The sequence below is a fragment of the Piliocolobus tephrosceles genome, unplaced genomic scaffold, assembly GCF_002776525.5.
Source record: "Piliocolobus tephrosceles isolate RC106 unplaced genomic scaffold, ASM277652v3 unscaffolded_20, whole genome shotgun sequence".
NCBI classification, from domain to species: domain Eukaryota; kingdom Metazoa; phylum Chordata; class Mammalia; order Primates; family Cercopithecidae; genus Piliocolobus; species Piliocolobus tephrosceles.
The window spans coordinates 3,624,305-3,646,891 of NW_022302087.1; the positions used below are offsets into that span (position 1 = coordinate 3,624,305).

The 22,587-nt window shown below is 39.8% G+C and overlaps 1 protein-coding gene across 9 annotated transcripts in view; it reads right to left on the reverse strand.

Moving 5' to 3' along the window:
• The window catches only part of LOC113225265 (HMG box transcription factor BBX), a 271,898-nt gene extending 252,372 nt beyond the window's left edge, over positions 1-19,526 (reverse strand). For 3 of the 9 annotated variants that reach the window (XM_026456866.2, XM_026456862.2, XM_026456861.2), the window contains exons 1-2: positions 19,355-19,519; positions 16,065-16,144 (exon numbers count right to left, since the gene is read on the reverse strand). The gene's annotated coding sequence lies outside the window, so the exon portion shown is untranslated. Of the gene's footprint in view, positions 1-16,064; positions 16,145-18,819; positions 18,938-19,354 lie in introns of those variants that run through there. The other 6 variants (XM_026456860.2, XM_026456849.2, XM_026456854.2 and 3 more) reach the window with 3 other exon arrangements.
• Positions 19,527-22,587: the final 3,061 nt, after the last annotated feature.

Genomic DNA, 22,587 nt, shown 5'->3' on the forward strand with positions numbered 1-22,587 from the left:
TAGAAGTATCTTCTCTTTTATAGTTGGCAGAGGTTCTCTTACTGGCCTCTGGAACCTCCTCTTCTACAGAGTGCCAAACTAAAAAGCATTTTAAGTTTAAAAAGAAAAACTATCCACTTGTGGTGACAAACACCTGTAGCCCAACTGCTCGGGAGGCTGAGGCAGGAGGATCACTTGAGTCCAGGAGTTTAAGGCTGTAGTGAGCTATAATCACACTGACACACGCCAGCCTGGGTGACAGAGCCAGACTCCATCTCTTAAAAAAAAAAAAAAAAATTATTGAACTTGCTTATACTTCTTTAAAAACATCAGTTAATATCAAGTTACAATATGAACATGTTACAGAAATGGGAGTAGCTCAGGTATTTGACTATCAAATTATATTTTCTAATTAATTTTCATTGTAACTTCAGAAATATGTCTCATGGGGGGGGATTAACATAATCTAAATATAATCCAAATCTCACTTACAAATTCCAATATACACCTAAAAGTTCATTATTTGTCAGTATATTGTCCCTATACATTTAATTTGCCATCACAAGTTGTGAAAAAAGTTAAGTCAAATGGACAGTCTGTCTACATAATTTTAGTACACTTATTTAAATGCACAAATAAATTTAAGTATCCCCAAAATTTAAGGCCCTAAATGGACCTTAACTGATATTTTGTAGCCCACAGGGCATGAACAAAATTAGCGCGGGATTTTCTTCACCACTGCTATTCCAAATATTTGTAATAAGTTATCAGATTGAAATTAAGTAAAAGAACAAACAAATTTTAGCTCAAAAAGATAAATTTTGCACTGCACAGGGGACAGCTCTCTAGACGAATGGTCAGAATATATGAGTACTGGTCGCACGGGAGCCACTGCAAACTCAATATCCTAGGTTAAGTCACTTAACAACTTTGAGCCTGTTCCTTCATCTGTAAAATGGGAATAATGACACCCTACTACCTACCTCAGAACATGGTTATACAGAGCAAACAAAGCAACGTCAGTGAAATCACAATGTAAAGTCTAAGTTGCAATAACAAGCATAAGAGAGCCAACGAGGCATGCTTTCACGTGGCCAGCCTCTAAAGGAGAAACATACTTCTCAGGGAGGAAACATTTGTTCTCCCCAACTCTGATGATGCTCAAGTATGTGCATGACAGATTTATTTTATGACCATAAAATAAGAATTTTTACCATCATTTTAAAAAGGAAATCTCAGTAAAAAAAATTCCAAAAAAAGGAGCAAATACATAAACTACCTTGTTTTATATATTTATAAATAAATTCAGTACTAATTTTAATAGTACAGGTTGGGGTGCTCCAGGCCATATCCCAACTTCAGTGATGAGGGAAGAAGGAACAGGATAGCAGCATACATGAAATAATTCAATCATAATCTTCACATTCTTAAAGGGTAATATGTTAATAAAAGTACGTTAATAGCAACCTTTAAAGAAATATACACATAATGTGATTTGGCAATTTTGGTCACTAGAGTACCTCTATACAGGCAGGGCTTAAAATAATTTTTTACATATAATTCCAGAATCACTGGCTTTGCTTCATTCAAAACAGGATTCATTTACAGGCCTCTGATCTTGATGCTGATCCATTCTAGTAGGCTCAGGGCCTCCTATACCCAGTACATAGCATTAATATAAAACAGAGTAATTCGATTCAACAAAAAAATTTATTAGATACCTACCACACTGCATCCTAGGACTTGGGATACAAACATGATTAAGATCCTGATCTTATTGCTTAAGATGGTCACAGTTTTTGCCTTAAGATATGAGGTCACCAAAGCCACTCCTCAGAAATGTTCTTGCTAACACTTTGACCCCCATGGGCTGTATCTTTCTGCCTACCCATAGTTAGTCTACCTCTACATGCTGTACTGCTTTAGGGGAGCTTCTAGAACTTAACTTTTCATGTCTATAAATCTATGGCCTCAGCCAGATCCCTCATACTGAACTACATAAACACTGTCCAACTACTATATCCTGAGTCTCTACTATTTGGCAGGTACTTTTCTAGGCATAGGAGATAAAACAGTGAACAAAAATTGTCCCAGTTCTTACCAGATCCCCACACTGAGCTAGACTGCTCTCATCCCTTATCAACCAGCCTAATTCTACATACTCATTTAATAGTATCTGTTGAGCTTTTACCATGTCCTAGGTGCTAGAGATAAAGCAGCGAACAAAACTAAGTCCCAGGTCTCATGAAACTTACCTAAACTTGGTGTGACACTGCTCAATAATGACCAGTGGTCTCCAAAGTGAGATTCTCGAACACCAAAAACATGAACAAGACAGTCCACTTGGAGTGAGTGACAGGAAAATATTAAACTTTTATTTATATTCAATTTATCTTATCTTTTTCAATTTCTAAGTCATTTATATTTCGATATACACATACTATATTAATAGCCTAGTATATATAATTTATAAAGAAATGTAGACATATCAAGGAACACATGCTCAAATTCTTCCACTGAAGGGAACAGCATTTTAAAAGTCTGGAGGGTCACTGACTTGGATAATCACACATTTGGGGCGAGTTGTTTGGCCCAGGTGGGGTTAGCCTGGGCCCTCCACTGGTCCACTTTCTCTCTGATAGATTAAGCAAGCATTTTGCAAGGATTCCTAGACATCTAGCTATACAACCAAAGTTCAAAGTTCAATTCCATCCCAATTGTCCCTCCCTAATCACCCATCACCCTATACTCATCATCCCTGCAACTCACGGATATTATGGCATGTTTACTTTCTATTTCACATTTGGTATATGTATGTCACTACTATACTAGAAATATCCTGAGACCAGAGCTGCTGCCTTTTTTATTCTGCAAGCTCCAGAATTCCTAACCCAGCTTTATATATTATGGGTCCTCAATAATTATATCTTGCAAAAAATAAAGATAATTCAATATATTGTACCCAGAATTACCAAACAGTTACGATAAAGGACATTATGATAAAGCAACATTATTGCTTTACTAAGCACTGCTTCCAGACAGGTGCAGTGCCTCACACCCGTAATCTCAGCACTTTGAGGGGCCGAGGAAGGAGGATCACTTGAGCCCAGGAGTTGAAGACCAGCCTGAGCAACATGGTGAGAGACCCCATCTCTACTAAAAAATAACAAATAATAAAAATTGGGCCGGGCGCGGTGGCTCACACCTGTAATCCCAGCACTTTGGGAGGCCGAGACGGGCGGATCACAAGGTCAGGAGATGCAGACCATCCTGGCTAACATGGTGAAACCCTGTCTCTACTAAAAAAATACAAAAAAAACTAGCCGGGTGAGGTGGCGGTCGCCTGTAGTTCCAGCTGATACTCAGGAGGCTGAGGCAGGAGAGTGGCGTAAACCCGGGAGGCAGAGCTTGCAGTGAGCTGAGATCCGGCCACTGCACTCCAGCCTGGGTGACAGAGCAAGACTCCGTTTCAAAAAAAAAAAAAAAAAAAATTGGCCAGGTGTGGTGACATGTTCCTGTGGTCCCAGCTTGGAAGCTAAGGCAAGAGGATCACTTGAGCTCAGGAGTCTGAGGATACACTGAGCTATGATTACACCACTGCACTCTAGCTGGGACAACAAAGTAAGACCCTGCCTCAAAAAAAAAAAAAGATTATTCCTCTTCACACAATGATTAGTACTGTGTTCTACTGTGTTCCTGTGATCCTTTTCAAAGCTCTTTTATGTATACTTTATAGACCATTGATTACTTAATATAGAGACCTGGAAACATAAAAGCCTCCATCTGTAAAACCAACAGCCACTGCTAATTGAAGATCAATTAAAAATAAATATGAGGCATTCTAAAATTATAGCATATCAAAAAAATATAGTTCTATTTGAAAAACTAAGTCAAAACTTTTCAGAAAAACATCTATTTAATGAAGAAAAGTACAGATCATCCTAATTCTTAAGATATACTAGACTTAAAAGCCATCTAGCTGTTTTTGAAATATATAGATGAGAAATGACCATATAAGGTCATATTTTTAAAAAATTAAAGAAAAAGAAACAGCAACTGATTCATGATCACAGTTCCTTATGCAGTAAACACATCACCATATACGTGAGACCAGGTCCTCAAATGTGTAACTCTGTGCTCATGTGTGATCCCATTCCTCAAGACTGACTTTTGGAAAACTACAAAAAAATTTGTACGAATTTGCATCACTCATGCAGAGATTATCTGTAGCAAATTATTAATATAAAAAAAAAACCCTAGTCTTATGATAACCTGAACATGTTCTCTGGGTCTAAGCATGTATTACACCCAATGAGATAAGAACGCATGTCCACATGCAAAACTTAAAAAGAAGTTCTTATTACCATGAAGACCGGTACATAACAAGATGGGAATGGTTGTGCTTCCATGATGTCAAACAGCCCCAAGACAAAGAACGGAAGGAAGACTCACAGTTACTATTCCATGTGTCTCTGTTTCTCTTTGCTGCTTTAATGTAAACATTGGAGTTATTACTGATGTGAGCTTTGAAAAAATTCTTCCCAGGTCAGCTTCTTCTTTATGATTTCACATATGAATGTATTTGTTATTAAAGCACACTGGCATCTGGAACACTGAACACAATATTTCAGAAACAAAGTTTTAATCTAAACCGGGCTGATGTCCAGAAGTGACCAGTCAACTAAGGGCCACAAATAAAACTGAGTGAAAACACATACATTCTGAGGTATAACAAACACAAAAGTCATGAATGAAAGACCAGATCTAGATCACTATGCATAAAAGAGAAGACTGATCAAACTCATGGGTGTTCTCCAGGCCATGGCTTACTAAACCACAAGACAAAACACAACTGTAAGCACAGGCTGAAGACATCCTGGAAAACCTAAAAACTGCTTGATGGAAGCTTTGAGCATAATTTGTAATCTATTAGTCCTCAAGATAGGAAAACACATTTTCACCTTTTTGGAATCCCATGTTGGGCGATAACTCTTATTAATATACTCCCAATTAGTATAATTTATTTAACTAAAAGTATCAGCTATAGTAGTTTGTAATATTTTTATTGGCATATGGTTTGGACCCCTGTACATCTAGCTTAAACTTACTATCTATTAAGTGTGCTTTTAACATTATTTGGTATGTGTACAATGCTCTTTCGGATGTTATATAGCTGAACAATTCTCATTGGTTCAATCAATCATGTTGTCTTTACACATTGTGATGTTAACAGCAATAAATAAAAAGGAAGTCCAAAACACTTCACTGAAATATAATTTTAATATAAGTTTAAAGCTTTATCCAAAAAATGTCAGTGGCCTTTTAAAATATCAGAAGCCAAAAGGATGAACTACTATTTAAATAAAAATGAAATTATTGTTGGAAGTCTGATTTTTAAAAATTCACTATAATGCTTAGGCCAAATTAGTTTTACAAACTTAATGGGCAAACACAATGCCACAGTAAGAAACTCGTCCCATATTTCAAGGTCTACCTCCTATGCTGGAACTGGCCAGTTTTTCAGATATTTACTCAGCACTATTTCATACCATATCTATTAAAACAATTAGCACAGATTAATTTATATGATAGATATTTACATCAACTAGCCTTTTCCAGCCAGTAGAACATGTTTGCTTTGAGGACAAGGGTTGTTCCGTATTCATCTTTATATCTCCAAAGTCTACGTCAAGCACCAACATTCTGTAGGCACTCAATCGATGAAAGCCAAAAAAAATTGGTAATAGTTTCTGCTACCCTAGCCTCACCAACACTTGACCTAATTATTTAATTTGGAAAATGTTCTTCAAATATCACCCAAGAAAAGCAGAAAGAAAGGTGTCAAATGACATAAAGTTTAAACTAATTTCAGTTTACCAACCAATGTGAATGGTGTTTTTCTGGGGGGGAATGAAACACAAAAACGGAAGACCAGCACCTTCGGAAAAGCGTTATTCAGCTAAAACAATGCAAGAAGAGCACATTCTTAGTAAGATCATGATCCACAAAAGCTACTTTGCTAAAATAGACACCCTATTTCCATGTTTAATGGATCAGGGGAAAAGAAGCCAGTTTAAAAAAAAGACAAACTTTTAATCTTCCATATCTGAATTAGGCTCTCACTTTGCTGAATTTGCAAAGATAAAAGATTTTAATTTCAGATGAATAGGGCTCTTAGTACAAAAAAGCAACATGTTATGCTGTATTTTCAAAATGTTCGGCTACTCATATACAAAAGTATAATTTATGAAATCTCTTCCACTTAGCACAGCAGAAATCAGTTCCTTAGGTGAAATTAAAAGCACCCTTAAATCACTTCCTAAACTGATGAATTAGAACTGCTGACTGATCCTATATCTGATTCATGTTTGATCAGGCACTCTGAAGTGAAGGCCATGAATCTGCTTATTAATTTTTCCACTAATATGGAATTGTCTTTCAAAGCAAATGTCAGAAGTAACCATTTTACAACACTACGTATGTTATACTGTTAATTCCTTTAGTAAAATATATTCACTGATTAAGTATTTAAAAACACAGAGCACAGGCTGGGCGTGGTGGCTCACGCCTGTAATCCCAGCACTTTGGGAGGCTGAGGCAGGTTGATCACTTGAGGCCAGGAGTTGAAGACCTGCCTGGCCAAAAGGGCAAAATCTTGTCTCTACTAAAAATATTAATACGAAAATTAGGCAGACGTGGTGACCCGCACCTGTAATCCCAGCTACTTGGGATGCTGAGGCACAAGAATTGCTTGAACCAAGAAGGCAGAGGTTGCAGTGAGCAGAGACTGTGTCACTGCACTCCAGCCTGGGCAACAGAGTAAGACTCTGTCTCAAAAAAAAAAAAAAAAGGACCAGAGCACAAATGATACATTCAGCTAGGAAGACTCAACTTCTCATTAAAGAACAAATAATTTCTACTGATATACCAGAGGAATTAATAAATATTAAAAATAACAGCTGCCATAGACATTTCTATACTAGATATACCAACTAGAAACAAAACTGACTAAACATCAAATATATACTAAGTTTATAAACAAACGTTTAGTCTTTGACAATGATCTTACAGATGAAAATTTACAAGCCCCAGGTCAGAGAATTTTTCACGTAACTTTCCTTACAAGTGATAAAGTACAGAGTTTCAATCTTATTACTTGAAAACGAAGACTTCTCTTCTAGGAGAAAAAAAAAACTGGGGAGAATTCTTAACTAAAAGTTGTCCCAAACCTTTCATTTTTAACTTCTTGGAATGTAGCCCTAATGGCAGGTAAATACAGAAAAAGCCTCAGGAGATTGTGGCACTGCAGACAGGCAGTCTAAGCCTGGCGTGATCACTTACTAGCTGTGCGACCTCAGACAAGTTATTCAACCTGAGTTTTAGTTTCCTTGTCATTAAAATTGAGTATTTATCATCAGAAAGTTGTGAAAAATAAAGTAATAAAAACAAAACTGAGCCTCATAAGGCAGGCCTTAGTCCAGATTATCTTTCTCCCTTTCTCCCAGTGTAAAATACTCTTTGGGAAACTTCTAAAAACTGCATTCAACTTTCCTGAAGTTTAAATGAAACTATGTAGTCGTTCTATCAACCTGAAACTGAAAATGTTTGGATAAGGAGTTTATTTCCATTATTTCATAAAAACAACAGGTGCCTTTATTTCACAGAGCCCTGCTAAAGGTTTCTTATAATCCCTTCCTAACTGATACTTTCATATGTAGAGATGTGTATAAGTCTGAAGCTCATTTATCAACAATTTTTATATAGGTAGTCATAAATACCAAAAGGATTCAAAAACTACAAATCGATCTTTAAACTCAAACAAAGGTGTTTTAAAAAAGGAAAACTCAACTCCCTATTCCCTATTCTAAAATATTTTTATGCAGTATCACAGATGCATATTACCAAATATAATAGACTGGGAGAGAAAAAAAGAGATGAGAGAGAGGAAGGAGAAGAGAAGGAGGGAGGAAAAGGAAGGAAGGGAAACCTGGAAGGGAAGAAAATGATAATTTCAGTAACTCAAAAGATAATCAAAGTCTGACAGCTGGATGTAAAGAATTATTTTCTCATTTTGTTCCATGCTCCACCACATTCCCTCTGCAGTCCATGAGAACTCTACACTTGGGTGAGTTTTGAGAGGTGCACCAAAAGCTGAAAAACAAGTCAGCATATTTAATATTAAAAGAATCAGCATTGCTAATAAGACTCCCTCTGAATTACTTAATCTGTGGCTTTCCTACACCAAGGAATGTAGTCATGTAGATAAATAATGAAAGTCCTATCAATAAACAATTCTTTAGCATTAACAGTTCCAGTCTATATCAAATGAAGACTGAATTAAGTCTTACCATAACAAACCAGATAAAGTTACTACTTTGTTCCTAGAGTGCCATATAGACTCTTCCCCATGACATATTTATCATTTTTCTAAAGTAGTTTTATAGGAAATTAAAAGGCAAGATCTGAACATTTCATAATTAATTATTGAAAATAAAGGTATCTAGAACCTCTATAAAACAATATAACCTAAAAACATTCTCACCCGAGAACAGACTAAATCACAGAAAACACTTCCTATTTTTATTTTCCTGATGGAAAAAAAAATGGGCAGGTAGCAATATAATAAAGGAAATAAAACCTCTAATAACAATAAACCATTAATGAAAGTAGCCTGAATTTCATTCAACATTACATATGAAACATTTTTCAACATGGTACAGGTTTCAAATGTTATGCAGATTTTAGTGTGTGTCTGTTTAATAAAACTAAAAACAACAACAAAGGAATCATCACATCAAAAGGGAACATAAAAGGTTCAATGAAATGTGAACTAACCAGGTTCTGCATGGGTTTAAGCTTTCCTTACCTAGAAGCCTTTAACTTGGCTCAACTTAGACGGTACAAATGATGTCAATGACTACCAGTTTCCTTACCTGACTATATCCTCATGCCTTACACCTGTACATTTGGAGCCACAGGATTTCAGCAGACAGTTTGATTGAGGTAATATATAACGTTAAAAAATCTTTCATCATTTGTTAGCTGGCAAGGAACTTAAATTGTTCAATGATCAGTGATCAAAGTTAGCAAAATAATTTTTCACTAGGTTAAGTGGTTAGTAATATCAGAGAATTCCACTCTACCAACCAAGGAAGTTAATGCAATAGGATCACAATCCCTTATTTAAAACCCTTAGGTCCTGATATGCTTCAGGATTCAGAATTTTGTGGGGTTTAAAAAGGCAAAATGGTACCTATAGCACATATTACATAACATTCCTAGTTAGATCTAGGATAATACCACACAATGAATCAATATTAATATTTCCAGCAAAATATGTGAATATTCTAAGCGGGCTTGAAAACTACTTTAAACAATCCCATGACAGTCTGGGTTAGGTTTTGGTACCAAATGAGTTTTGATGTCACACTTTTGAAAGGAAAAAAAAAAAAAAAACTTTTAGTTTTTCAAGCTTTTTAGATAAAAGATTGTGAATCTATTTCCAATACTACTACATCAAAGAACAAAGGCGTTTTCAAAATATACAGAGCTTATTAATTTACTGGAGATGAAAAGTGTATGGCAAATTAAAATTTAGCAAAGTGGGAAGATGTTTCTGGCAAATATAACCTTAAAAATTAGGAAATACCAGAGTCACTTAATTTTAATTTATTCAAACAAATTTAATGATTGTTGAGACTACTTCAACAAATTTTTGTATCAACGTATATTTGAGTAAGACAGTACCGTCCAAAAATCCTGATACCTGTAGTCTTCTGTGCTTTCTTTACATTTCCCTAGCTTTTGGTTTTCACATTGTTTGAGATTTCAGGGATTTAAAGTATTCCCCATTTATCTTCTCCTTAGCTTGCCCCTGTTTTCAAATGCCTATTTGGTGAAATGCAATTTGCTAAGCACTACCTATGTAACACTTCCCAATCCCCATGCCTTGACACAAGGGTAAGTTTTAATTGTTTATGAGGAGTGCCCCAATTAGAACAATTGAAGTACCACAATTTACAATTTTCCATGTGTATATTAAGTATATTCAAAGTTTTCATTAAGATAACACCACTCTTGCTTGCAATTTGACATGATTTCTTGACTTTTTCTTAAAAAGGAGTGGCTTTATCACACTGTGAACTACCTATAAAACCCACAGCATAATTTACCTATCTGTTAACCAGGGGAAATCATAATGTCTCATATGTGAACATTGGTCACGTGTTTTTGTTTTGGTTTTTTTGAGACAGGACCTTGCTCTTTCACCCAGCCTGGAGTGCAGTGGCATGATCACAGCTCACTGCAGCCTTGACTGTGTGGGCTCAAGTGATCCTCCTGCCTCAGCCTCCGAGTAGCTAGGACTATAGGTACACACCACCACCCCCAGCTAATTTATTTTTCTTTTTAGTAGAGGCAAGGTCTCACTATGTTGCCCAGGTTGGTCTTAAACTCCTAAGCTCAAGCAATCCTCCTTCCTCAGCCTCCCAAAGGGCTGGGATTACACATGTGTCTTGATGGAAGAAAGTTTGAGAACTGATACTCTAAGATATTCTAATATCTATCAGTCACCAGAGAGAATGCCCCGTGCTGACAACTAACTACTTTGAAATATGAAAAGAGCTGTTTTCTAGTCCCATACTCTACCTTTCCAAAGAGGTGGGAAAATCATTCCTCAACCCTGAAGGAGCACCGTACTTAACCGTGGCATGCCTCAGCTGTGCTTGGCTTTTCTCCTTCTGGTTACTCTTACTATTTCCTTCCCTAACAAATTACTTGTCCAGCATCTCATGTCTAGTTAAAAACATACCAATTTTTCACGATAACTAGAGGTGAGAATCGTTTTAGAGACAAAAAAAAAAAAAAAAAAACTAAAAGGCTTTCAGAAATTTCAAACAGTGGAGGATGGGGTGAGATGAGATGTAATTATAAAAACAGAGACTATATATTGAGAGCTAACTGTGAATAAGGGTCCTACATTCATCACCATCTTATGTAATCCCTGTATTATTGCATGGTAAATATTACCATATCCATTGTGCACATATGAGAATGAAAGTTTAAGGGATGTGAGGTAACATGCTCAGAGTCCCCCAGCTAATAAGCAATAGATGCAGCAGGAGTGGAACCCAGAGCTCTTTAGTGGCAAGGCCTCTGTTCCTTGTACTACAACTTCTACTACAGGAGCATCTACAGAGGGTGATGAACACCTTCTCAGTATTGCAGACACACTGAAATACAGCCAAAGAATGGTGAAGATGGAAGACCCCTTATAAGTCAATGAACTTCAGCCCCACATTCCGAACATGACTCCTATCCAGTCTTGAGCCATCTGTCCTTCATATCAAGCTTTCTCAGTCAGTCGGAGGACTTCCTACTTGCTTTAGAATCACCTGCTATATGTGCTAAAATCTAAATTCCGTGGCACCACCCCAGAAACACTGAATGAGAATACCAAAGGATGAGGCCTAGAGACCTCCATTTCTAAGAAAGCAAGCAAGTACTCTAGGCCAGTGTTTTTCAAACTATAAGTCATTAAATCAATTTAGTAGATAATATCTAGTATTTTTTGTTTAATAAAATGGCTTGAAACATACTGGATTTATAAAGATCAGTTGGGAACAGAAAATATCAGAGGGCACTGCACTTTGTCCTGTTTCAAGAAACTTGTTTCAGTTCTTTTATGTGGATTGGGATGTTAAATGTATTTTTTATACTATATCTCAGTCAAAAGTATTTAAGAAATACAGCTGTTTTGAATAATTTTTATCCCCATACTTATTTCTCCTTTAAAGTAAGTTATTGGCCTTTTAATTATTCCTATTACAAAAGATGCAACCTTGTATGTTGCTTTTAGGAGTTCAGTTATTCCGCTCCAGGAGTTTCTGTTTTATTCCCTGAACTTTTCATCGGAGGACCATGTTTAACTATTGCTATAATTATTTAATGAACATTTTTAAATATTTTTAATTTTTTTAAGATTTCATAAAATCCAATTCATTCTCATTAATTGTTACTTTGTGGGGGTTTTTTTGTTTTGTTTTTTATTTCATTTTGTTTTGGAGACAGAGTCTTGCCCTGTCGCCCAGGCTGGAGTGCTGTAGCACAATCTCAGCTCATTGCAACTTCTGCCTCCTAGGTTCAAGGGATTCTCCTGCCTCAGCCTCCCAAGTAGCTGGGATTACAGGTGCCCACCACTACACCTGGCTAATTTTTGTATTTTTAGTAAAGACAAGGTTTCACCATGTTGGCCAGGCTGGTCTCAAACTTCTGACCTCAGGTGATCCACTGGCCTCCGCCTCCCAAAGTGCTAGGATTACAGGTGTGAGTCACCACACCTAGCTGTTACTTCGTATTTTATACAAACCTTCTCATTATCTGAAGTTATTTCACTACCTAGATTCTCAAACTGACTTACATATTTTAACTTATTAAGTTTATATTTTGGTACATTTGGTAATACCAGTGTTTCATGGTCTATATTTAATCTTTTAAGTCTTTCATTCTCTCATCTTCTATTTGTATATACTTTTAGATGAAATTCTTTACTGGCTTGCTTCTTTTGCATTCTCTCACATAATTGGCACTTATTTCAGTTCTTACCTGTTTCCTTGAAAGGAAAAAAAAAAATGAAAACAATCCCCATTAATACATGAGGATTTTCTGGGTATATCTGTATAGTTTTAAAATGATGTACTGGCATTTCAAGGAAATATAATTGCCTTCTAAAGGATAATATCACATGTGAACTTTGAGCAAAGTTGTAATCAAAAAGTGCTTTCCACAGGTATAACTTAAAATACAGAAATATCAACAATTAGACACAGTATGTGATAACTGCCCTTGAGGTAGTACAACACCCAGTGACTGAATGACAGTCACAGAATCTTCAAGCTGGAAGAGCCTCCATTCAGTCTCAGTCTTTCTCTTTACCTATTCCCTTCATAGCAGTGTTGTTTAGTGTACTGAGGACTGCCTGCCTCTGATTTCCCTGAGACACATGATAAAAACAAAGCAGTAAGATTACAATGTCTTTAGTAAAGTTGAGTTTGTTTTCATTTCATAGTGACAACAAGGAATCTGACAAAAAATACGGGAGAGATACCACTCAGGCCCATTTCAAAAGGTACCCTCAATGGTGAAATGTTAAATAATGAGATGGACTTCAAGGTACAAGTTCAAGAAAAGCATCTTCCTCTTAAGTTAAGCACCTGCTTAAGGTTAAATCTTAAAGCACAGGTATGCCACGTTGGTGGTAATGTAATATGTTAAAATTAATGCCTATATTTAGTGATTTGGAGCATCTGATGTAACAATTGTAAACACTTCATATACTTTTGTAAGACACTAATAATGATTTCAGGGACTTCCTGTAGTACAGCAAAAAGGCCCATCTCTAATGGAACTGTTCTCAAAGTTTTTTTTTCAGTAGTATAGAGAGATGAAGCCTTTATTATTTCTATTAAAGATTTTTAATATAAAAGTAATTGAAATTCATGACAAGATCTACTTAAAAATGTAGCCCTTGCTTTTACCCATGTTCTTTATGAAATGTAGGAAAACATATACTGTTAATAGGCTAATGACTAATAATTAGAAATTGCCTGTAATTTTACTGAAAAGTATGGCTTTATAAATATTTTAGCTACTGAGTTAGATTTTCATGAGTTGCACATCTTCAGACCTATTCTTTATTTTTACAACATACAGAAAACTTATCAACTACATAGTTACTTACAGCAGAGGCCAATCATAATCATATGTGCATCCTCATTTTCATTCAAAGATATGTTCTAAATTCAATGTCTACATGAATCTGTTTCAATGGATTAAGTATAAAAATCAGATCTATAAGGTTAAAGGTCAAAGGTGCTATATATACAACTTTCAAAATCTGTTAAAAGCACAGTTATCTAAAAAACTCATATACCTTGAACTTAAAAAAAAAAAAATGGATACAAAGATCAAGATACTTTTTTTAATGTTTCAAAAATTGCAAATTTTAACAAGTATCTAACTCTCTAGAGAAAGGTTTTTCCTAAAACTGCCTCAGTACCTCCAAAGAGGTAACACTAGGAAACAATATAGATGAGCCACCTTTTCAATAGCTAGCATTAAATGTGAAATGCAAATTAAGGCTTCATTTTCAGAACCTAACAGAGACATGCAGAATAATAAAATGGGAAGTTTGGAAACACTTGGAAATGGAGAAGCAAAAACTTTAAATTCTTATTTTGATAAGTAAGCCTCAAATCTAATAAATACATTTTAGATGCCAATAACTGGCAATTTACTGTCAAAATGACTTTTTTTAGATCACTATTACAAGATTTACACTATCAGAACTACTTCACTGACTTCAAAGTCCAAGACTGTTCTTGAAAATATTGTTTTAATGAAGCAGTCACTTGATATCTCAAAGAAATACAAGCACTTATCAGACTTTTATTCTCAACATTACTAACCTCTCATATTAATTTTTGAATTGGTCAAATACATTTCCATGGGGAAAGGAGTAATATTAAAAGTTTGCAATGAACTTTTATGAATGAAAATGTTGCAATGAACAAAATAATGTGTTTAGCAGCATAAATGTGGTGTTCTTTAGTAATCAGGAATGCATTTTGAATACTCTTGCCAAAAATGAAACTTTTCAAACAAGCTTTAAAAAAAATTCAAAGACAATGAAATCCATGTATTTCAGTGTGCACTAAATTCATCTTACAGAACCTTCTCATTTTGACCATTCCGATTGGCCTGCTATGTATGTGATATATTCTGAGTTAACTGAACAAACCGCCTAATTATAAGCAGTAATGCAATATTTATATTCCATAAAAAAATGTTCGATGAAAAACATATATAGATTATCTAAAGTCCTCTAGATTGTCTAAATGTTCAATGCAAAACTTACACAGATTATCTACAGTCCTCAATAATACAAAAGTATATTTTGTTACCAGATGGACACTACCAGAAAGGTCTAGTCCTCTAACTCAATACTAAGACAACAATTTTATACCCTTAATACTAAGACAAGAATTTTGTTAATGTACACGGTATCTCAGCAATCCAGGAAACGCCATAGACGAGGTCTCCAAATTTTCTTTCATGAAAAAGTAAGTTCATTTTCATTCACAAAATACAATCTCTAAATTCACTATGGTAATATTACACAGCACTACAGCTGATTTACACAATTTAGTACTAGTTTCCAAACATCAACAACTCAGAGTACCTGGGGTGTTCCTTTACAATGGAGGGGCAAACTTACAAGGTGGTTTTCTGCAGATTAGGCTCATTGTGCTGCTTTCAAATGCTCTATAAACCCTCAGTTCTTATCCACACTGTTACCTCTCACAAATTTTCCACACACTTACTGTCCCACACATATTTTGCAGATTTTTCTACTTGGGAGTCATATATCTGAAAAAGGCACTTAACGACAGATCTCAGTCATTGTTTATTAGATTTACAGGCTACCGAATTGTTCCTAATTTCTCCAAACATGTAAGTTTTGCAAGAAATTATGATCAATTCTGAATCAAACTAGTGCCCTAAACACTAGATTTACTACACTACCGACCCCACCTTTCCCCACCCCAAAAGTAACTGTTACAAACACCACAGGTTACTCAAGATAGAGAACTTGAGAGAGAGTAAGCAAATGCCAGTCACTATAATTAGAGAGGCCTTCTGCACAATGCTTCCTTGGGTTTTTAATAATTCTCTCCACTCATACACTGCAATCTTCCTATAGTATTGTCTAGCATTAAATTTACTAGACCTTCAAAGCTATGTAAAATTTCATTATAAATTAAAATGCCTATTTGAAAATAAGTTTTGAAACGACAATTACTTGTAGATAAACACAAAATGAACATTTACTATCTTAATAATAACTCACAGCTGAATTCTAAACACTAAGAATTATAAACTGACTTATACTGTGGGAAACTCAAGTGAGACAAGGTTTCTGGGGTGCTGTAACCCCAATAAAGCATCTTCCTATGTGAACGATAAAGACCCTTATGTCATTACTAATTGTCATCCAGCTTCCCTGTATGAAGAGTTTGCATACTTACCCAGGAAGGCGAATGGAAAGTACACAGGGAGGAAGATGAACTGCTGAACTGCAGCAAAGCCTTTGTCATATGATAGTGACCTATAAAGTATCAAATAAAGGTACATCATCAGTATGGTAGGGCTTTACAATAGTACAGTCCCAAGTCCTGTAACATCTAGGAAGAAAGGGTACCAAAACCCAGGAGTCCAGCTCCCACTAACCCCTCCCCTTTCTCTACCACCCCCCCACACTGGAGAACTGAGGGAACAGAAGGCAAAGAAGCTCCCCGTATTCAAAGGGCAGAGGCTGGGGGACAGCCCAACTGGCATTCTAGGGTATCTCCAGCACCCTCGCTTCCTACTCCCCATATGTACAAAGCAGAAAGTTGATCCATTCTGCAAACGCAAAACCCACACCGCGATCATTCATCAACTTGCACAAGTGATCACCACCCCCAGGACAAATACACCAGTAACCAAATCATAGGGATCGATAGGCAGCCCAAGCCTCGCCTTGCCCAGGAGCCGGCGGGAGGTGCCACGGCGGCGGCAGCGGGTCCAGGTATCGAAGCCCTCAGCCTTTCAGACCTGGGCGGCCACAGCCGTCTCCCAAACACCCAGTCCGGGTCACAATCCCCAGATTGGAGATAGGAACCAACCGGGGAAAACACATTCGCCAAAGCCCACAGCGGCAAGTGCAGGGCCACCAGGTCTGCGAGGTCGGGGTGGGGGGAGCTAGGAAACAAGGAGGGAGGAAGAGAGCGAGGGATCCCACCCCGGCTTTGTTGCTGGTCACCATCAAGTTTGCATCTTAGTACAAAATGTCGATCTTAAAGGCTGACAAGACAGAGGCAGAGGCAGAGGGAGAAAGAGAAAGGGAATAGAGTCCATCTTGCTTTGGGAAAGAGGGGGGAGGAAAAATGAAGTGCAAATACCACACTCCGGGCGTAAAAGTCTGCTAAACACCTTTCCATAACGGAGGAGCAACGAGTGGGGTGTCCCCGTGCCCGTGCCTGCTCGAACTGGCGGCGGTCTGGGCAGAAAACGCCTCCCTCTCCTCCTCTTCCTCCTTCTTCCCCTCCTCCTTCTCCTCCTCCTCCTCCTCCTCCCGCGGGCCCCGGCGAAGATCCCGCCGCCACTGCCTCTGCCTCCGCTGCCCCCCAGGGAGGCACCGCCAGCGCCCGGCCCGGCGCTGCCATTCCGGGCTTGGACCGCGCGGCGCAGAGCGCGTGGGGCCGGACGCGGGGTGGCCGCGCGGGGACGTCCGCGCTGGGGACCCCCCGCGCCCCTCGGCCGCCGGCTGCCTACAAAAGTCGCGCGAGCAGAGGTGGCGGCGGCGCGCAGGGGCGGGGGGCAGCGTGAGGGCCCCCACGCCGCGAGTGGGCAACCCCAGGAGATAGCGAAGAACGCCCCTCCCCGCGCGGGTAAAGTACCCCAGTCCCAGTCAGCCACCCCGGGAACGGCAGCCCGGCGTCCGCGGCCGGGAGAAGAGAACTGGACGTGTCATTAGCAGGACAGGCAATGGTTTCAAAGCCCCAGGCCAATGACCATTAGCAGAGGCAGAGCTCGCTCCGTCCCCATCCCCCACAACCTCCACCCACCTTCCCCTTCGCCCCCCCCCCACCTCCACCCCACCTCGCGAAACTTTTCAACAAGATCCACCTGGACTAATTTGTCCACAGACAGTTAAAATATTGACTAGACCCTACACACCGGGAAGGAAGGGGAATGCACGCTTTATTTTCCTTCCTACAGAAAGGAAAGCAAAAAATAGCTTCTCTCTGTCTCTCCCTCTCCCCCCCCCCTCTGTCGTACATGTTGTGTCTTAGCTTTTTGCATCGTTTCGTTTTACCTTCCTCATTTAGCAGAAATGATCGCGGCTATTTCACACATAAACGTGTTCCAGATTCTGGGATTCAGGGTCCTTGTAAATTACAGGACTCGGGTTCGGTCTCAGTTACGTTAAGTTTCATACAATACCAAAAAATAAATAAAATATGATAATAAATTTCTGAGGGTGAGTGAGCGAGACGAGGTGGAGGAGGAAAAGAAACCTCGAGTCTGATTTCTGTAATTTACTAGCGACCCGGATCGCAGCAAATAACAGTGTAACATGAGTGTGGCTTAAGAGGGCTGGGGAGCTCTTTCTAGAGGCATCGACCCCATCCTCGGATAAAGGATCTGCAAGTTTTCTGTCATCGCGACCAGGCAAAGCCGTAACTTACCTTCAGAAATAAGACTTTAAACGGCCAAGGCCTTCCTCCTCCCCTCCCTCCACCACCACCCTCAGCCTCGCTCTCTCCACCTTAAACTTATTGACACAACATAATCCCACATTCAAGCAAAATCCTGACACAGCCTCCCTCCTCCTCTTCCCCCTCCTCTCTTCCCTCCCGTTCTCTCTCTCTCTCCCTCTCTCTCTGTCTCCCTCTCCCCCCCCCTTCCCTCCCTCTTCTCTCTCCCCTTCTCCCTCGCCCTCTTCCCCCGCTCCCCCTATTCTTCCTCCAGGCTACTCTGGCACTAAAACAGCACTTTCTCTACTCGCCGCGCATTTGGGTAGGGGTGGGGGTTGAGAGGGCACTGATCTGCGGGGCCGGAACACCCAAATCCCAACTCTCCAGATGAACGAGCAACTGGGCTGCTGTTCCCGGTCACCAACGCACACGAAATGTTCAATAAATCCACCGAAGGCTGGCTCCCCGTACCTTCCTCCACTGCCCCTGCTCCCCAGGCCCCACCTCCCCGGCAGCCGAGACCAGGCAGGGCTCCACGTACTTTCGCCGAGATGAAGTTTGGGGCTCCCCGGGCGGCCACGAGCCGCCCGCCGGCGTGAGGGCTCTGTTGTTGTTTTCCTGGGGCCGCTCCAGCCCGCGCCCCGGCTCCCGTGCCCCTCTCGGGCGGCGCTGCCTGTGTGCCGAGAGGTGCTGGTTGCAAACGCAGCCTGGCACCGGCTGGCCTAGTACTCCCCAGCCCGGCCCCCAGCCTCCCGCTCGCAGGGCACTGCCTCCGCGCCCCCCGCCCCCCGGCCCCAGCCAGCTCGGCCGCCGCGACCCTCGCCCCCGACCTCTCCCGACCCAAAGTTTTGGCGGAGGGGGAAAGTGCCCAGGGAGCGGGCCGGCTGGCCGCGGCTCCGGACTCGCGGGGTTCCCTCCGTCTTCCTCAAGTCCACCCTACCGGCTGCCGCCGCCGCCGCCGCCGCTGCTCCTGCCGCGGAGTCCTTGGGGCTGCAGCCCGGCGGCTCGCAAGTGAGTAGGAAAACAGAAAGTGAGGGGAGTGCGCCCGAGGAGGGCTGGGGATGGGGGGCGCCTACCTCGCGGGCTCGCCGGGCGTGAGGGCGTGTGTGTAGCTAGCCCTCAGCGGCCAGTCAGGGTTTCTCTATGGGAAAGTGGAGAGGAGCTCGCGGAGCCGCTCTGCCTCCGCTTCACTGTACACTGCTCCACATACAGTACATGCAACCCGGAGAGACTGAAAACACTCATTTTATATAAGGCAGCCTGCCATTGGCCCGCGCCGTGACGGACAGGCCGCTCAGCCAAACAAAAGGCCCGTTACACCCAAACACACGCACACATACACACATTTTACAGAGACACACAAAGATCATCACATTTTCTATTTTCTAATGTTCGGGACCTGTAGACAGTAGGAGAGGACAGGTAGAGAGGCCCAGCAGAGTGGGGTAAAGGGGAAATCCCCTGTCTGCACCAAGTTGCAAGGCTTGAAACTGGTGTCCTTTTGACTTGGGAGGGTTATGGTAATAAACTACAACTCCACTGGATATGGAAGTGAGGGGGGTTTTCATCGCTGCCTTTTGGTGCCCCATGGAAGGGGCCTGCATTGTGTTACGATTTTACAGCCTGACCCGGCTAACAAGTGACCAAGAAAGGCTTTTATCACCTTGGATTTCTTCTGTCAATGGGTTAGCTATCACATAGGCCAAAATAGTGCAAGGTAAGTTTATTAGGACTCTAATGCATTGAGGTTGTTAATGCCTCATTCGTAGGTAAATTCAAAAAAATCAATACAACAACACACAAACAAAGATAAACATTTTGCTGAAATAGCCAAACAACTTTTAGCTGGTCAGTAGACTGCCATCCCCTGTGTGGACATGCAGACTGTGCTATTGGGTAAAATAAGTCTTGGAAGATGGGCTATTGACTCTTAGCCTTCAAAACAGACCTTTGATTCAGTATATACAAGATTTATATTTTGCATATTATACATAAAAATATATGATTCTTTACGTATTTCACATCTCATGTGAACATCATACGTTGCATGACTTTTGGAGATGATGAACCTCAGGACTGGTCTTTCTGATTGTTTTTCAACGATGCAGCTTCGGCAGATTGTATCAGACAGTTCAATATAAACAAGTCAACAGGTTGGTGGAAAGAAGTCAAAGCTGGAAATTAGAAGGAATAAATTGTAGATTAAACTTTTTAACCAGCTGAGCAATCTTGAGCAAGTTACTTAAACTCTCTTGTGCTCAGACTTGCTTTTGATTTTTAAGATTAAAATAAGAAGCTTTTCCAGATTCCCTCAATTAAATGTTTATTCAGCATCTACTATGTGTCAGGCAGTATCTTAGGCCTAGATGTTTTCTTAGGGTTCCTTCCATTTTAAGAGTCAGTGAATTATTCTTAAATACAAACATTTTGGAGATTACATAAACAAATACGATTTTATGGCCTAGGTATGTAGCTTTAAAACTTAAAGAAAACCTAACTAAGAGAACTTATTTCAATTCCCCTTTTATTTCCTTGATGCTGTCTTAAGGTTTTTCTCTCACATCCATAAAGTTGTTAAAAGAGTGTGTGTGGGCATGCGAGCACTCCTGTGTAAGAGGGAGAAAGAGAAACAAAATCAGAAAAGTTTAAAAAGTTCACCAAAGTAGTATTTAGAAATGTGATGTTTATTTTTTAAGAAAAATCATTTTTAAAACAAAAAATATATAAAAATCACAGCATTTTATATTCTTTTATTTTTGAAATGAAGTCTCACCCTGTAGCCCAGGCTGGAGTGCAATGGCGTGATCTCAGCTCACTGCAACCTCCACCTCCCGGGTTCAAGAGATTCTCCTGCCTCAGTCTCCCAAGTAAGCTGAGATTACAGGCACCTGCCATCATGCCCAGCTAATGTTTGTATTTTTGTAGAGATGGAGTTTCACCATGTTGGTCAGACTGGTCTCAAACTCCTGACCTCAGGTGATCCACCTGCCTCGCCTCCCAAAGCGTTGGGATTATAGGCATGAGCCATGGCGCCCAGCCAATCACAGCATTTTAAACAGATAATACCAAAGTTTATATTAGGGGTGGACGCGATGGCTCAAGCCTGTAATCCCAGCACTTTGGAGGGTGGAGGCGGGTGGATGACCTGAGGTCAGGAGTTCAAGACTAGCCTGACCAACACAGTGAAACCCAGTCTCTAACAAAAATACAAAAATTAGCCAAATGTAGTAGTGGGCACCTATAATCCCAGCTGCTCAAGAGGCTGAGGCAGGAGAATCACTAGAACCCAGGAGGTGGAGGTTGCAGTGAGTCGAGACCACACCATTACACTCCTGCCTGGGGGACAGGGCGAGACTCTGTCTAAAAAATATATATATATATATTAATGGCAGTTTAATTTAGTTGATACAAAGAACAAAATGTTCTTTATCCACACTACACTGCTCTGAGGTCAGTGGTAAGTATTATTATCTCTAGTTTACCCATAGGAGAAATGAGTCAGGGAGAAGTTATATAGCCTGCTCCATATTGCACAGAATGACAGTGAAGAAGGAACTTAAACCTAGGACTTTTAATACCCAGCCCAGGTTTTGAGTAATTTGACAACCCTTCCCTCCAAATCATGAACTTCAGAGACAAGAGGGAATTGGAGGGAAAACCAAAAAAACTTTCTTAGTATTTCATTGTGCTCCTTTTTGAAAAGGAAAAAAAGTCAACAGAGTTGCTACATTTAATGGTAGAGAGAGGCGTTGTGCCTTATTTGCTAGTAGAACTATTTTGTGAAAAATAGAAAAGACTAGCCTACTCCCCACTCTTATCCCCAGCCTCCAACCATAGGAAAACATTCTTCATATTTTTATGGGCACAAGATATTTTTGTTGAATTACACTTACCTTAGCAGAATTATTTAGAGTTACAGTCTTCAAACTTTTAGATCACACACTCCTATCAGTCAAATGTTTGAGCATGTAGTCTCAATATGTATATTCACGTACACATTAAAAATTCACCACTGGGCCAGGAGTCGTGGCTCACACCTGTAATCCCAGCGCTTTGGAAGGCCAAGGCAAGAGGATTGCTTGAGGCCAGGGGTTCAAGACCAACAGTTTGAGACCAGCCTGATCAAGATAGAGAGACACTATCTCAATCAAAAAAGAAAAAAAAAATGCACCATTGCATAGATATATTATTTATTATTATAAATCATATATTTACAAAAACAAAATTTAAAAGCATGAGATAAAAAATAAATAAGAGTTTAAATTCTTCCATAGTCCAGAGAAGCGTGGATTCCTATGATAGAGACCTA